Source organism: Antechinus flavipes, chromosome 2 (genome assembly GCF_016432865.1).
Source record: "Antechinus flavipes isolate AdamAnt ecotype Samford, QLD, Australia chromosome 2, AdamAnt_v2, whole genome shotgun sequence".
Lineage (NCBI taxonomy): Eukaryota > Metazoa > Chordata > Mammalia > Dasyuromorphia > Dasyuridae > Antechinus > Antechinus flavipes.
The window spans coordinates 84,335,444-84,353,188 of NC_067399.1; the positions used below are offsets into that span (position 1 = coordinate 84,335,444).

Consider the following 17,745-nt stretch of genomic DNA (forward strand, 5'->3'; position numbering starts at 1 on the left):
GGAGATTCTACTACTATATTTTGGGAATCTGTACTCCCCCCCATCATTAGAAAATTTTTGTGTTTCTAAATTGAAATATTTCCTCTACATTTGAAAGTCATTTCCCATAATTCTTTCCTAGAGAAATGTTTAAATTTCTCAGCTCATGCTCTTAGCTGTAAAAACAAATTCATATACTTGATAATTACCAATATGTTGTTTTTTATGACCTAAACTATGGAAGGGTCCTCAAAAAGTCAAATACTCTAATACTGAGCCTATCAAGAAGAACTGTGAAATGTGCATACCCTCTATATTGGAAAGGTGTATATGATAACAGGAACAGCTCATGCTAGCAGTGATCTGAGAAATTGGTGAAAGGGATATACAGATTATAACCACTAAGACTTAAGGGAAGGGTTAGAAAGGAGGATGGGTAGTGGCAACTGCCCTCCAGGTCAATATTCTTATAGAACGCTAAATCATTTCAATAGCCAGTCACCCACTGATTGAACTTTTTTACATTTATGTATTTTTCTATATTAATGAGGAAACTACATGTTGCACTAAAAATAGATAGACATGTACTATTTTGGGGGAGTGAACCAACATAGCAAATTAAGAGCAAGAAAAATATACTAGTAAATTGATGTCAATATCATCTTGATATTCTTAAGTCATTGATCTGGAGATCAGGGGATTAAATGGCTAACTTTGTTTAGTTCTAACTTTTAATCCTATTTAAATATCTTATTCTCTAGTTTTAAGTTTTATACAATTATAACATTTATCTGGACCAAAATATCAAAATCCAAAAAGGAACTGAATTTTCCTTTCCTTCTGTCAGTGAAAATGACTCTTTGATGAATAGATGTCACTTCCCCTGGCAGGACTTTGGATAGCTTAGTGAGAAATAAAAACCACCTGTCAGGAAGGATGTAAAGCAGATACTTTCTTGAGAGTAGAAGCCTGAAGTATAAAACCTCAAATGTCCATTTAAATTCTTTAAACCTTTGAACATTCTAACATGACTTTGGTTAACTTTTCAAACAAACATCCAAGTTATCAAGACTTTTATTTTGTAACATATCATGGCTGAGGTATTGAAAATAAAGTTTATAATATGGCATTTATAAGATCAAAAGAAAAGATTGTGGAACTACAAATGTCATCCTTTGCCCAGCTCTTTTAGCTCATGTTTCAATCTATTAAAAATAACCAGTCTTAACATTTGAGAATGGGGCAGTATGGTATTTCATTGACATTTTTAATTTAAAACAATTTTCATCTTGCCTAGTTCGTTCTCAGCATGATTAAACAAACACAAGGAGATGTTTCTGGCATAAAAATTCATATATGTATTTATACATATATATACACACGAATATGTGTGTATATAATACATATAATTATACAACAATGTTTTTTTATATATTTTAGATATTTAAACACCAAGATATTAAAAGATACAGGAAAATATGTTATGAATTCTTTAGATTTTTTTAGTATGCCAGAATTCAGTTTATGTATTTTTAGACAATATAATCTTGCAAAAAGGCAGGCGAACTGAAAAGAAACTGAAAATTCAGTGCTTTTGTTTGTAATCTGGATTCTCTTCACTGGGTTAATAAAACATGAAACACAAACTGGGATAAATTCCTAAAAAGTATTACAAAAATATTCATTAAAATTCAGGATAAACATAATTCCATTCTAACAACCTTGAGTCCCAGTTCTAGAGATGACAAAAGCTAGAAGACGTGTACAATTATCCTTTGGTTCAATTCAATTGAACAAGGGCAACTTAAGTAAGCAACCCATATACAAAAAAACCCAAAAAAACAAAAAAACAACAAAAACAAAATTGTAACTATATTCTTCTGCTTCTATTTAATACTTTTAGTGGGTCCAGGGGAGAGGAGTCATACATTTGTTTTCTCAGCAGTATAATCTATGTGTGTATGTGTATCTATCCATACATATGTAAATGTACAGATAAATTGATAAGCAGATGTGTGTGTATGTGTGTGTGTGTGTGTGTGTGTGTGTGTGTGTATGTGTGTGTGTACACATAGGCATACTGGCCCATGAAAAAAAAGAAATTATTGTAAACATAGTACAACTATCTATTATGGACATATTTATTGAATACTGACTAGGGAAGATATATGGAAACATATGGAGACAAAATTCCTGGAAAGCAAGTAAGAGTGCTCACTTATAAAGGATTGCATTGACATTGTGTTGATATTGTATTGATAATCATGACATTGCAGACTTCTCCTTGTAGTCTACTGTCAGAAGTATCTGAATATGTCTTAAAATATATCCTTAATGTTAACAAAAAATAAATATTAAAACACTTGAGTATTTATTTATTTTAAATCAAGCCTATTTCATGTGTCTTGGCATCTGACATCAGAGTCACATGACATTTTTTCTTCTACATAGAAACATTTTCCCTCAGCGAATAGAATTTTTTTTGTTTACAGTAGAATTTACATGCACAGAATCAGTGTAAGTGAGACTATTTTGTACTCATTCATATAACTAGGAGCAGTTATAGTGGCCTATTTCAGATCATACTTATAGAAGCCCTGACAACACAACAAGGTTTTCAGAGACGGAAGGAGACATTGAAAATTACACTATATTATTTCAACATGTTATGCAAATGATTCCACTCTAGAAAAACACATGGCCATATCTCAGAAGAGCAAACTATTCCTAATTCATTTGGATTCCTAATTGACTTCCCATAGAGCCTATTCATCAGAGATGTAGTGGCTAGCAAGTACTATTACAAATGTATGATTCTACTTGTTTTGTGCACAAGTATACAAGTGCAGAACTGCAGACTTCCTTTTTAATTTTTTTTTGCAACTGACAATCTTATATCAAAGAATTCATTCTTTATTTTAATTTATTTTAATTATTTTAATATTCTCTCCGGTACAGAAAAAAAAAAAAAAAAAAAAAAAAAGGAATGGATAACACACAATAGGCCCTCTGAAAAATATTTGTGGTTTTGCTTTGATTTGTGATTTCCTTTATGCAGAAATAAAAGGAAAGGATGTGTTATAAATGTAAACAGGCTGCTTGGTTTCCTTGTAAAAGAATGCAATTTTATATTTTTTAATCTCTTTTCTCTAAGACATATATAGCACCTATTGCCATAGCAACAACTGGCTTAGCACAACACTGTAGTGCTGGATATATGTGTTTTTCCTCTTAATTCTTTTTCAAAAACTAGATCTCATTTCTTCCAAGTACAGAAATACTGATCACGCCATGCAATTTTGAGATGTTGAGACTGTTATTTAACCAGCTATCTGGATTCCCTGACTCTGACCCAAATAAGATAAGATACATGTGATAAGGATGAAGGGTCCGTTTAAATGGACAATCCTCAACAGTATGACACAACAAAAATCTGAATTGGTTTGAAAGATATGATTCTCTCTTTGGAAACAAGTATAGATTCTCTTTTCATTCTCAAGATTTTTCATAGAGGGAAAGGACCCTTAATTCCAGAAGATGCCTATTTTACCTATCTAGAGATGGTCCTTTTAGATCCAGAGGTTCTCCTACAGAACATATTCATATTTTGGTTTCCACAATAGAAAAATAACAATATTCCCCCTCTTCTAAAAGACCAATAAACTGAAGTCAAAGGAGAGAAGAGATAGTAGCAATAGAAAGTTAAGACAATCCCTCAAGGCAATGATGTCAGAAAGGCGGTCTGCATCCAAAGGGAAAACACAATCCATCATCTCATCAATTATTTATGAAAGTTGGAAAAACTGATGAATATGTGATAATAAGGTTCTTTTTAATTCATTAGAAATTTCTGTTGGGAAGAATGTTTCAGATGAAACTATAAATTGTAGGTATAAAGTATTCTTATTCTTACATAGGTTCAGTTTTAGGCACTGAGAGAAAGAAAGAAGGAAAGAAAAGGAGTAGGAAAAAAAGAAAGCAAGAAGAAAAGCACAGAAAGAAGGAAGGGACAACAGAAGAAAAAAAGGGAGGGAGAGAGGGAGAAAGAAGAATACGAGAAAGGGAAGGAAAATAAAGCAAAATACAAAGAAAAAGAAAAAAAAGGAAACAAAATATCAGAGATACAAATATAATAATAATAACATTAATATAGCACTTATTTATGTGCTAGACACTGTGCTAAGTATTTGCATTATTAATTCATTTGATCATGATTATACTGGGAGGTAGGAGATATTATTACCCCCATTTTACAAATGAATCAACTAAGGCAGAGAGAGGTTAAATGAATTGCCTAGGGTCACACAGCTAGTGTCCGAATACCCAAAGAAAGTACAGAGATCATTGCCTGTACCTAGTGAGCAACGTTTCTAGCTCATGATGTTCATTAACAGATGGAAGAGACCTTAGGAGGCATGTTAGGCAAAGATGACTTTGCAGTTAGAAGACACAGGTTTTCATCCTGACTTTTAACATCTTCAATATTTTTCACTGATTCATTCAACAAACATTTACAAAGTTCCCTACATGCACATTACATTAGAATATTTCACTAAGTAGTAGAGATAGAAAATTTAGTTAAGACAACATCCCTTTACTCTTTTAGTGAATAGAGAGATATTAATACAAATAGAATATTATATCAGTATAATATTGACTCCTTAGGGCTGTAGAGAACTGAGAAATTACATCAGAAGTCTGGGTGAAAAAAGTCTGACAATTCCAAGGGAGATGATGGAAGACACACTGACTGCAAGCTGAGAGGAATCTTGGCGTTTATCTAGTTCTATGCCCTCATTCTACAACTGAAGAATCTGAGCTTAGGCTAAGTAACTTGATGAAGACCACACAGTCCTAAATAAGGCAGAATTTGAACCCACATCCTATGATTCTAATATAGCATTATTTCCACTGTGCCAGTGTCATGGAGGAGGTGACTTTTGTTGAGGAGTTGGAATTTAACAGACAAATTCAAGGAGGGATGGCACTTCAGGCAGAGGGTCTAGCATGGAACAAAGCACAGAGGTGAAAAAGCATGGTATTCTAGGAAAATAGAGTAGATTAGTGCTCCTAGAATATAGAAGCCACATATGTGAATAATTGAATTAAGAATAGTAAGTTAAGGATAGTAAATGAACAATAGTAAGACTGCAGAATGCTGGATGACAGAACTTGAAATTTATTCTATTAAGAAATAGGGATGGTACAGTGGTTTAAGAGCAAAGGATCTGGAGCTAGAAACTGATCAATGGACATGTCATTCACAGTGTAAGATGGCATGCACAGACCAGCACAAATCCTTCCTAATCACTAAGAAAAACAGATCCTACTGATGAAAAGTTAGAACCACCATCTTGGTGTACAGGTAGTATTTCATAATGCTATGTCAGAACCTAATTAGTGCCCTAAATAACTTTGAATAGGAATCTAGCATCATTATGAAATTTCTACTTTAACCTACACTATCAGTCAGGAAAAATGTGTACAGCCTTTCACAATGAGATGAGATCTCTTTAGTAGTAAGATCAACTTGAGACTCAATAGGTCTAGAGAGGATAGAGCACCTCACATATGTAATCACGTGTTAAATGAAATATTCTTCTAGCCTCTTCTAACTCCTGGGACTCCAAAAGCATTTGCTGGCATTTCACTAACTAGCTACATGACCTAGAGGTGCTCTTTAAGAAAGTGGGACACAGTGTGTGCTAAATCTAGACCTGACACTAATTCATTATGGTCGGCTGGTTGCTGCCTTATGGTGAATGGCCCAGGGGAACCCTGAATTTCTTACAAATGAAGAATCCAAGCCAATGAGTTGCTGGATTCCCAGTGAAATAACAGGCTAAGAGGAAATGCCCTCTGATGATCTGATATTTAGCAAGCTTAGCAAGATTGTATTTCATGAGTGATCTTTCTGAAGTATAAATGCAGTACCATCCAATCTTGAGGCCCATTTAGTTTTTGAAAAAGTGTTAATTTTTATTTCACCTACCTATTTCCATCCCAAATATCACATCAAGCAAAGAAGAAATGCAAGGAGTTGTGATATTCCTTAATCCTTGCTCCTTTGTCTTGACTCATTTGATGAATGCTGTCATATTGATTTGGCCTTAATTGAACAGTAGCTGTTCTATATAATGGCAGAAGGAGTCTCCTTTCTGATACTAAGTCCAATCCAATAACAGCAACAACAGCAGCACAGCAACTACTACTACTACTACTACTGCTACTACTGCTACTGCTGCTACTACTACTACTACTACTACTACTACTTCTATTACAATAACAGCATTACAACATTATTTTCCATCTGTTTGATTGGGTTGGAACAAGATTTCAGGAATCCCGAAAAATTCTAGAAATTTCTGAATATCACTGAAAGTTCTGAAACTTCCAGACATAAGTAACCTAGTAATACCCAGAGGGAAAACATAGGAACATTGATATGAATGTCCATTTTTTTAGGCATTAAGAATGACTTTTCTATGAAAGTGCAGAACAGCTCTAGATTAAAATAAGCTTTAAGAACTTATTGCTTTCAGGACTACCCCCAGAAAGTCCATTTTAGTCTCAGTTCATCTGAATAACTAATTGAAAAATTAATTTCAGAAATTCCATTTGAATTTGGAATGATAGTCTTAAATGATCATGGTTTAAAAAAAAACTGACAGTAGTGACTATTTTCTGTCTTTCATCACAATAAATCATGCTTATGGGATTTTAGAGGTAATATAACTCACCCCCTTCTCCAATAATGGACAACCACTTTTCTGAAACATTATAGTTATTCCTTTGTTATGCAGGTCGAGCTAGATGACCACTAAGGTTTTTTTTTTTTTCCCCAAAATCTAATGTTATGTGTTTCCCCTTATTTAATAGGTAAAGAAAGTCAAGAGAGGATCAATATTTATGGGTTAAATAAGTAACCAAACCTTAAGTTATTGTATCAAATTTAAACATGAAAGAGTCCTTTAAAGATTATCTACTTCAATCCCTTCATTTTATAAATGAAGCCCAGAGGGGCTTGAGTGCTTGTCCAAGAGACAGTTAAATAACAAAGTCAGGATCTGATATAGGTCTTCTGATTCTATCACTCTTTCTACTAAACTACATTTCCTTGTATGTCCTTGGATTTAAAACTAGTATTTCTTTCTGAGATTTTCATTATGTAATAACTGGATTTAGAGTCCAAAAGACAAAGGTTTGAGTAATAATTCTACTAGTTATTTAGTGAGTATGACCTCAGACAAGCTACTTCTGTGGGTCTCCTTTGCCTTCTAGACAGCTAAATGGAATGGGAGATAAAGCTCAGGACTTAGAAAAACTTGAATTCAAATCCTGTCTCAGACACTTACTAGCTTGTGTGACCCTGGGGCAAGCCATGTAAACCCTTTCAAACTTGAGAAAGCTATGTAATTCCTCTCAGTCTTAAGTTTACTCAGTTGGATACATTATTGACATCACTCGCCTCACAGGGTTGTTATAAGGACTGAATTAAGTAGGATGTTTCAAAATGCTTTCAGGGCTTCATAAACTTTTTCCACACGCAACTCCTTTTCACTTGAGAAATGTTTATGCAACCCTGGATATATGAGTATTGAAAATAGATATACAAATCAAACATTTACAAACCATAATTTTGTGAACCCCACATTCAGTTACAAGATTCTCTATGAGGCTGTAATCCCCAATTTAGGAAACTTTGACTGAAATCATTATAAAATAAAGAGGGTTGGAGTGAAGGATCTCTAGATTTCTTCCCAGTTCTATATTCTTATATATTATTATCTTTCATTTAAATTACCTAAGTATTGGCTTCCCCTCCCCCATTTTTAAAAGAAGGAACATAACTTAGCAAGGTAAAAGCTTATTATTCTCCAAAATGAAATTTATACACATTCCTCTCAGCACCTCTCTACTCACTTATTTCTTGTCTAGGGAGCCTAATGTGAAGAGGTCCTCACAGTAGATGAGGGATTTAAACAGTGACAGGCCGAAAGAAAGCACCTGTCTATCTTTGGCTTTCCTGCTAACCTACTCCTGGGACATTCTTCAAAGCATCTAGTCCAAGAAGCAAACAGGTGGTGATTGCTAAATTCAATGAAAGTGGCCAATTTTGAAAGAAAAAAGGGAGAAGAGAAAGGAAGACAGATGGTATCTCTCAGTGAGGAAATAAGTATTCACCAAAAACTCAAATTTTTCTTCCTCATAGGAGAAGAGAAAGAATTACACAACATGGGTGGGGGGAGGGAAGGAGAGAAGAAGGGAGGCAGAACAGTGAAGAAATTCTTGACTCACAGTATGTCTGAAGTCTTAAATGTCCCTAACTGGCTGTCAATCATTGTCCTTGCCCTACCTTCCTGCCAATAAGATGCCCAATCCATAATTGCCAAGGTTCTAACATAACTTGATTTGCTAAATTCCCAACTTTAGCTTAAAGAATACTTGTTCAGCAATCATTGTAAATATTACAACTAAATGAAAGCTATACAATATCTGAAATAAATCAGATAAGACTTAAAATCAGGGGTGTTTATGGGATCCAAACACAATATTCATTGTCAGGTATATGTTCAGTTATAAAACCAGTGCTGAAACTTTCCTTGATTCATCTGGCTTCATTTAACTTGCCTCTTGCCATATCAGCAACCCAACTGAAGCATTTGTAGCCCAAAACCATGGGAAATTACTGATCAGCTGCTAAAAAAGAGACCTTGAACCCCAAACTTTAGCATGGGTAATCTGTCTTCTTTTGAGAACTCAAGTAATTAATGTTCCACAATCAACTTTCCATTCTGAGGAAAAGGGGAAAAATAGAATTCTCAAAAAGTACAACTCCAAATATCAATCTGCACAGATTTGATTCTTTCCTTATATGTCACAGGAAACAATGTCATGAGTGTCAGCTTTGTTTGTATTGAATTAAGTTACATGCCTACCTTAACATAGCCTTCCCACCTTCAACACAGTCCATGGTTCCATCTTACACAGATTCAAGTTACCCTGAGAATTGATACTCCCTGCCACACACGTACAGAATTTGCCCAAAACAAAAACCTTTGACTCATCCTAAACCAAAGACAAACAATAAACTCCAGTGACTCTAGAATCAGATGTAAAATCCTCTGTCTGGTTTTTAAAACCTTTCCCAAAGCTCCTTCCTACATTTCCAGTATTGCACTTCATTCCTTTCCATGTACCTTACAAATAAGAACACTGGTCTTCATCCTGTCCTTGAATACTCTTTTAAAGTTTTTCACCAGCTGCCCTCCTACACACACACACACACACACACACACACACACACACACACACACACACACATACTCTCTTCATGTTTGTCCTCATTTCTGTGGACTGGCTTCCCTGGCTTCTTTCCTTCAAGATTCAGCTGAAGTTTCCACCCTCTACATCCCTTTCACATGCCTACTAATCCCTTTCCTCTGCAATTGTCTTAATATTGTTGCTATTCAGTTATTTCAGTTGTGACTCCTTTTGACTCCTTTTGAGGTTTTCTTGGTAAGGACACTGGAATGGTTTACTATTTCCTTCTTCAGCTTTTTTTTTTTTTTTTTAATAGATGAGGAATCTGAGGCAAACAAGGTTGGGCACTTGCCTAGAATGATACAGATAGTAAGTGTCTGAATCTGGATTTTAACTAAGGGTCTTCCTAACTTCAAACCTGACCCTTTATATCTCGTCTGAACAAATATTTGTATATTGTTTCTTCCATTAGAATGCACGTCCTTAAAGACATTGTTTTTGTTCTTTTTTGACATTCCCAGTATTTAACTTAGCTGGTCTGGTACATAGTACTTTGTAAATGCTTATTGACTGACTGATCTAGACTATTTAACAAATAATTCCTTATGTCATTTTCCTCCTTTTAAAATAGGAATATCAGATTTCTGAAACTTCACTGTCTGATACAAGGTAATCCCATGCAGGGTAGCCCTTGGTCTGTGATTATAATAAAAATAAAGTAGTTTTAGACATTTTTGTAGTAGAGTTCACTGTAAATATAATTAATACCATTTCCAAATAGTAAAGAATTCCACTTGGAGGATGGCATCAATATGTCACCTTGGTCAATCCTGTAAAACAGACTTATTCCCATCAAGAAAATTGTAGATATACTGTGTGTGTGTGTGTGTGTGTGTGTGTGTGTGTGTGTGTATTTCTGTATTAGGCAGATATAATTTGTAAACTATTAAGATGAAAGATATAGGAGCAGGCACATTTTCCATTTTCATCCAGAATAGCTAGTTTGTGATATACAGGACACAACTCAATGCTCTTTTTTTTTATATTTCTTTTTTTTAAATTTTATTTTATAATAACTTTTTATTGACAGAACTCATGCCAGGGTAATTTTTTTTACAACATTATCCCTTGCACTCGGTTCTGTTCCGATTTTTCCCCTCCCTCTCTCCCTCCACCCCCTCCCCTAGATGGCAAGCAGTCCTATATATGTTAAATATGTTGCAGTATATCCTAGTACAATATATGTGTGCAGAACCGAACAGTTCTCTTGTTGCACAGGGAGAATTTGATTCAGAAGGTAAAAATAACCCGGGAAGAAAAACAAAAATGCAAATAGTTTACATTCATCTCCCAGTGTTCTTTCTTTGGGTATAGCTGCTTCTGTCCATCATTTATCAATTGAAACTGAGTTAGGTCTCTTTGTCAAAGAAATCCACTTCCATCAATCCATCCTCATACAATATCATTGTTGAAGTGTATAATGATCTCCTGGTTCTGCTCATTTCACTCAGCATCAGTTCATGTAAGTCTCTCCAAGCCTCTCTCTGTTCATCCTGCTGGTCATTTCTTATAGAACAATAATATTCCATAACATTCATATACCACAATTTACCCAGCCATTCTCCAATTGATGGGCATCCATTCAATTTCCAGTTTCTAGCCACTACAAACAGGGCTGCCACAAACATTTTGGCACATACAGGTCCCTTTCCCTTCTTTAGTATTTCTTTGGGATATAAGCCCAGAAGTAACACTGCTGGATCAAAGGGTATGCACAGTTTGATAACTTTTTGGGCATAATTCCAGATTGCTCTCCAGAATGGTTGGATTCGTTCACAACTCCACCAACAATGCATCAGTGTCCCAGTTTTCCCGCATCCCCTCCAACATTCATCATTATTTTTTTCTGTCATCTTAGCCAATCTGACAGGTGTGTAGTGGTATCTCAGAACAACTCAATGCTCTTAACATTGACTAACATCCCTGAATGAAACCATGTGCTAGAAAGGCTTCTTTGTGCAGGTTTTCTCCACATCTGTTCCTTTCCTTCTACCTGCAGTCTTAGTTTTATTAAATAAAACCTAGAAATCAAATTAAAGCTATAAAGCTCATTCTGCCTTCTTCCCCCTTTATCAGAATTAGTACCCAACTTTTTTGTGCAGGTTTATTCCAAACTTGAAGACAAATTCATACTAGTACCATTTCTACACACTTTTTATGTTGTGTAGTCCTCCTTCCTTGATATCTATTGGCCCATATCCAGTCATTGTGAACTATATCTGACCACTGGACCCAGATTGACCACTGGACCCAGATGGCTCTGAAGAGGAAAGCGAGGTAGGTAACTTTGCACAGCTCTCCCTCACTCAAATCCAATTCACTTGGATATCATGGCATCACTTTCCTGATGTCATGGTCCTCTTTGAGACATTGGTCCATATGCCTTAAGCCACTTACCTTCTCAATTTCCCAGGCAACTACATATTGCATTATAGTTGTGGATTTGTATAGTGGAAAAAAGTTTCCTCATAAGAGTTTACTACACTTATTAAATCACAAAAATGGACCCTCCTCTCCCCTCCCAAAAATTAGGTTTGTGGGATTAGTAATATAACTATTATGATTTTCTTTTTTCAGATGAGGCAGAAACAAGAAGCTCAGAGCACCCAAATAAGTTCTGTCTTTGGAATCACAGGAAAGAATGTCAAGTTTCATCTCACAGGACTTGATGTGAATCCTGACAATATCACCATTGTGACATGGACAAATTATTTAACCTGTCTTTTTCTCTGTTTCCTTATCTTTAAAATGAAAGCACTGAACTCATCATTTAAAAGACCTTCTCACGATGTGTAAATGCCAGTTCTGCAACAGACTACATATGTGATTTTGAGCAGTTCACTTGAATTCTCTGAAATTCAGTTTTCTTAGCTATACTGTAAGAGATTAGAGCACCTCTAGGTTATCTTTTAATTCCTCTGCTCTGATCTAAACCTCAGGTAGCCCTAGCTAAAACACAAGTCATCCAACTGCAAGTTCAGAACCTGTTTTATTCCTTCATATTACTTCTGTACCATGATTAGAGCAGTGTGGAATTGCTAGGTACCATTCATAATTGTCATTAGCCCTACATGGAATCATCTTAGGCAGCTTGGTGACAAATGGTATACAATGCATGGCCTAGAGTTAGGAAAATCTGAGTTCAAATCTGGCCTCAGATACTAGTTGCTTGATCCTTGGCAAGTCACTTAAACAAACAAACAAAAAAAAAACTTCTTTTAACTCAGTTTCTTCAACTCTAAAATAGAGATAATAACAGAACTGACCTTAGAGGTTGTTATTAAAATCTAATGAAATATTTGCAAAATTTTTAATACAGTCCCTAGAGCATAATAAGTGATTTATAAATGCTCATTACTTTTTCCCCCTCTGTAATGCTGGAGAAACTGAGGCAAGATAGAGATTAGAGAGTATTTAATATTTTATTTGAAAGGAAGAGATTTACAGGGACCAAATGGATCCATGATTTGATTCCAGGGCTGAATGAGACTATTTTCTATAGTGGTGTTGCAGTTTTGACCAGATAATTAGGAACTGAGGCAGAACAATTCAGGGAAACTGAGGCAGGACAATTTAAAGAAACCGAGGCAGGACAATTAGGGAAACCAAGTCAGGACAATAAAAAAGAACTGTGGCACAATACCTCTTTACATTTGATTTAAAATTAATCTTCTCTTCCTTGTAAACATAAAAGAAAATATGCATACCCAGATATTGCCAAATAACTTGACATGATATATTATGCCAATTCCTATATTCAGAAATAATAATTCCACAAAGTCAAAGAGATATTCCATTAAACCAAAGAAAATGAAGTTGATATTTGTCATTAGGACTAAAGCAGCCTCTCATCCATTCAATAAAGAAATGTACTTCCTCTTTGATCATCCATGTAAACAACCCTGGGAACTTTTTTAGTAGCTGTTATAAATGAGAAACCACCCACTCTATTGCTCCTAGGCAAGAATAATCAAAACCAATATCCTCTGGTTTCATTTTTTCTATAATCAGGAAGAGACTGTTGACCACACGGGGAATCACAGTGGTTTTGACCTAACTTATCCTACATAAATAATTATGCTTAATATAGCCCCAATAAAGGATTATATTCTAGGCCTCAATGTTCTAGAAATATTAATTTTCCTTCTATTTGGGGGCTTTTATCCTAGATCCCTGACTTTTATTTTTTTGTAAGTAGATTTTAATCATTGCATTATAATATTATTTTTGCAATCCTGAACATTTTATTTCATTCTTCTTAAAATCTTAACCTGAAAAAGAGTCCATAGAATTCGATAGAATGCTGAAAGCATTGATCTCTTTCTTTGCCTTTGTCTCTATCTCAGTCTCTCTTTCTCTATGTCTGTTTTTCTCTGTCTCTTTCACAAACACACACACACACACACAAACACACACACAGAGTACAAGAGATTAAGAAGTCTATTTTTTTTAAATCATAAAACAGCTATCTTAGTTATCATAAGACTTGCTACAGTCTCCAGATTTTTAAGAGAAAAATCTGTGAGAGATTCAAATAATGTGGAGCCCATTCAGAGTGAGGGAAGAGGGAGATTTAAGCAGACATGCAAACCAAATATATATATATATATATATGTATATATATATATATATATATATATATATATATATCTTATAAATAATCATGTAATTGAGTCTGAGTCCAATAGCATTAAAATATTGCCATAGGGGCAAAAACAAATCCTTGACACTCTGAAATATTGCCTGAAGCATCTGACTAGAAAGTGTTGGTGTCTTTTGAAAAAGTGTGTTATGGTGTGATGCAAAGAGAGGTGCCACCATCACTTTTCATAGTTTTAACAGTTTTCCTTTACATCAGTGTAAGAGCCACATGGCTTTAGGGGTTTCCTCCTATGTCTCCCACAGTAACCTAACAGCCAAAACAGCAGTATTCCAGTAGAAGAAAAGACACAAAAACATTGTTTTTCTTTCTCTGTCTCTGTCTCTATTTCTCTCTCTCTCTCTTTCTGTGTGTGTGTGGGGGGGGGGGGGGGGAGTGTCTATCTGTCTGTCTGTCTCTTTACCCACAGTATTCTTTCACTATTTGAAATCTGATTTTTTTTCCCCATGGATTCTTTTGGGAGTTGGGCATTTGTGATACCAAAACCTGTAATGCCCCACTTGGATGAATTTAGTGTTACATTCAATGAAATTCAATTAAATGAAAACAGAATATGCTTATTTAGTGCTTTATAGTAAGAGTTTTTACAGTGAATATCACATTTGGTCCTCACAAGAATCCTGGAACCTCGATACTTCTGGTATTGATATTTTCATTTCACAGATGAAGAAACCCTCATAAGGAAGTAGGCATATATTAACCTAATATATTCTTCTTAATGGGGAAAAATGACTGTGCTTTCATCTATCAATTTTAAGACATATAATCCTAATTCAGATGGACCATGGCATTTCTTAAATGTATATAGTGGAAAAATAAAACAAGAGCAAACTATTTCAGTAATTTTGTGCTTACAAGGGGAAAAATGCTTTTATAACTTGAGACAAAATTCAATTACTATAAATCCTGGGAGGTCTGTATAGATACAGTATCAAAGATACAACACACAGTGGGATACAATACATCAATGCCATTTCACCTCCATAAGTGATAGTAACTAATTGGAAAAAAAAAAAAAATAGTTCCTGATTCTGATTGTAATCAAGAGTGAAGATTGTTAATTTCAAGAAGACTCTGTTCTTAACTGAAAGTCCTATCATGTATAACTTTCTGGTTTGTTTGTTTGTTTTTTTCAGGAAAGGGTTGGAATCAATAGAAATAAAGTACAAGGTAAAAAGTAGAAGAGATAACAGAATAGGGGAAGAAGGAAGAAGAGAAAGTTCTTGTAACTCATTCATAAACCATCAAGATTCTCAATATGAGTAAATTCTAACACATTCCTGAGAAGAGGACTGAATGGCTGAACTAGAAAGAAATATATACTCATACTCTATGATGGTTAGAATGCTAAAAATAAATTAGAGATTTATTTATTTGTTTACTATCAGAGAAACAGCAAGAATTGCTCCATAGCTAGATTCTAAGTGAACAAACACCAGTTACCCAGTGGGGGAAACAATATCACTTTCCAGAAGTTGTCATTAAAAGAAAATGTCAATTCTAGATGGCTATAGGCATCCATGATAGAAAATTCTCTGTTCCAATTGTTTCAGAGGAGAATTATCATCAAACAGTATTTCTTAGTTTTAGTCCTGACAGTCTATAACTTTACTGGCAGACTGGAAACTAAATTCAGAGAGAATGTTATTTTTGTCATGATTCATCCTTTAAATTCTAACATAGTACTTCAATTTTTAAGCTTTGCCCTTTGGAGTTTAAGCATAACAGTGTTCTTTAGCTTTTACAAGTGACTAATTTGTACAAAAAAAAAAATAACTTGTGAATTGTGGAGAATGAATGGATTTGGGGTGTTCTTTAGCTTTTACAAGTAACTAATTTGTACAAAAAAATAACTTTTGAATTGTGGAGAATGAATGGATTTATGGATATACATTCTTTGTTTCCAAGTTATTTATACCCCAAATTGAACATAATCAAAATACTGAATAAAATTGAAATTTGACCTTAAATCTTGATGAAAATGTGAATAACTTAACTAGTTTCTTGCAAGGGAAAATGTCTAACAGAGAGCTAGGGAAATCTTTTAACTAAGACTACTAAATCATACAATTGAGAACATTATAAGCTTCTGCTCCCTTTTTTCCACCAATGTAAGTTTCCACTTACGATGGGGTAGGATAGAGCACAAAAATAAAAATCAGCATTGATCTTATTTGATACCTTTAAAGTATATTTTTATAAACATGTAATTGTACATATCTGTAAATGCATCTATATGTTGTTCTAACTTTGTGACCCCATTTAGGGTTTTCTTTTCCAAAGATAATGTAGTATAGTAGGTTTGTCATTTCCTCTTCTAGCTCATTATACAGATGAGAAAACAGTTAAGTGGCTTGCTCAGGGTCACAAAGCTAATAAATGGTTTAAGGCCACATTTGAACTCAGGAAGATGAGTCTTCCTGATTGCAGACCTGGCTCTATCCACTGTGTCACCTAGCTGTTCAGTTCCCCAGTTCACTGTATAAGTCCTGATTCTTAAGTTTTTCCTCTGAGGCAGGTGAAGCAAAAGGAAACAAAAACAAAAAACCTGTGTTAAGTCCTGAATGCCATTATTCATCGGGCAGTATAAGTATATTTCAGACGAGGGACTTGACTCCACCAAGTTCCTCATAAGATCCCTATGTCATTGCTAGGTAAAAAGCCAGGTCTTGCTCTGTGTGTGACTCTGAGAGCTTAGATGTAGAGATGAGGTCAGATTCACTTCCCCATTTCCAACCATGTCTTGACTGTGATCATTAGATCATTGGCAGCTCTTCACTGGTGACTCTCAGGCAACACCAATTTACTGACAAAGTGTCTGAGGCACAGAGGGATTTAGGGATAGGATCTAATGTTATTGGCAGGGATTTAACTCAAGCCATTTAGTGAATAATGCATAGTCTCATTAACTAAATGGGCTTCAATGCTCAGACTTTGGGATCAAAATGGCATCTCCCTAGACTATCTTTTCTCAATTCTTCATAACACATTTCCTTCAACATGTTTAGTAGAACATTGTGAGCAAAAGGTCAGAGCAAAAAATTGTCATATGTGAATATAATGGCTTATCATCACATCACAAAAAATACAATCATAATTATGAATATTTTTAGGAATTTGTGAAAACATGTTAACTGATGCAGAGTACTTCACTCTGAGAAGACATTTAAAAAACCTTCATAAGTCTGAGCAATTCAGTGATTAATCATATCTGTATTTATTTATAATCCAAATATTTCCATACTTATTCATATCCAATCTATGGCTATATAAATAATTGATATCTGCTATATATACATATATATTATGTAAACTTATATATGTTATTTATATATATTTGATATTTATACATATACATACATACACATATATATATAAATAAATATCAAAAAAAATTTTTTTTCTAATTTTTAAATAAAGGGAGCTTGATTTTTTTCTGGACTTTTCTTGTTTCCTGATAAAATTAAAAGGAATTTGGCAATTTGGAGATATAAACATCATGATCATATATGAATCAATTTGCAATGTCTATGGGAAGGAAAACAGTGTTGGTGTTTTGAAGATGGGCATGGAGGTGTTCTGATTACTTGAAAATACTATGAAAAAATGGGCACTCAGCAGCTTTTTTTTTTTTTTTTTAACTACTAAAGCATCAAACTTTGCTACTTAAGAATTTGGTGAGAATTTCATCATATCCCTATGAGTTAGAAGGTAGTGTTTGAATTTGGAAACTTCAATACAATTTAATAACAAAGTGCTCAGAGCATGGTTAACTATGTATT

The 17,745-nt window shown here is 34.4% G+C and overlaps 1 protein-coding gene across 4 annotated transcripts in view; it reads right to left on the reverse strand.

Moving 5' to 3' along the window:
• Positions 1-17,745, reverse strand: part of SLC8A1 (solute carrier family 8 member A1) — a 365,779-nt gene that overhangs the window by 308,911 nt on the left and 39,123 nt on the right. The window lies entirely within an intron of this gene.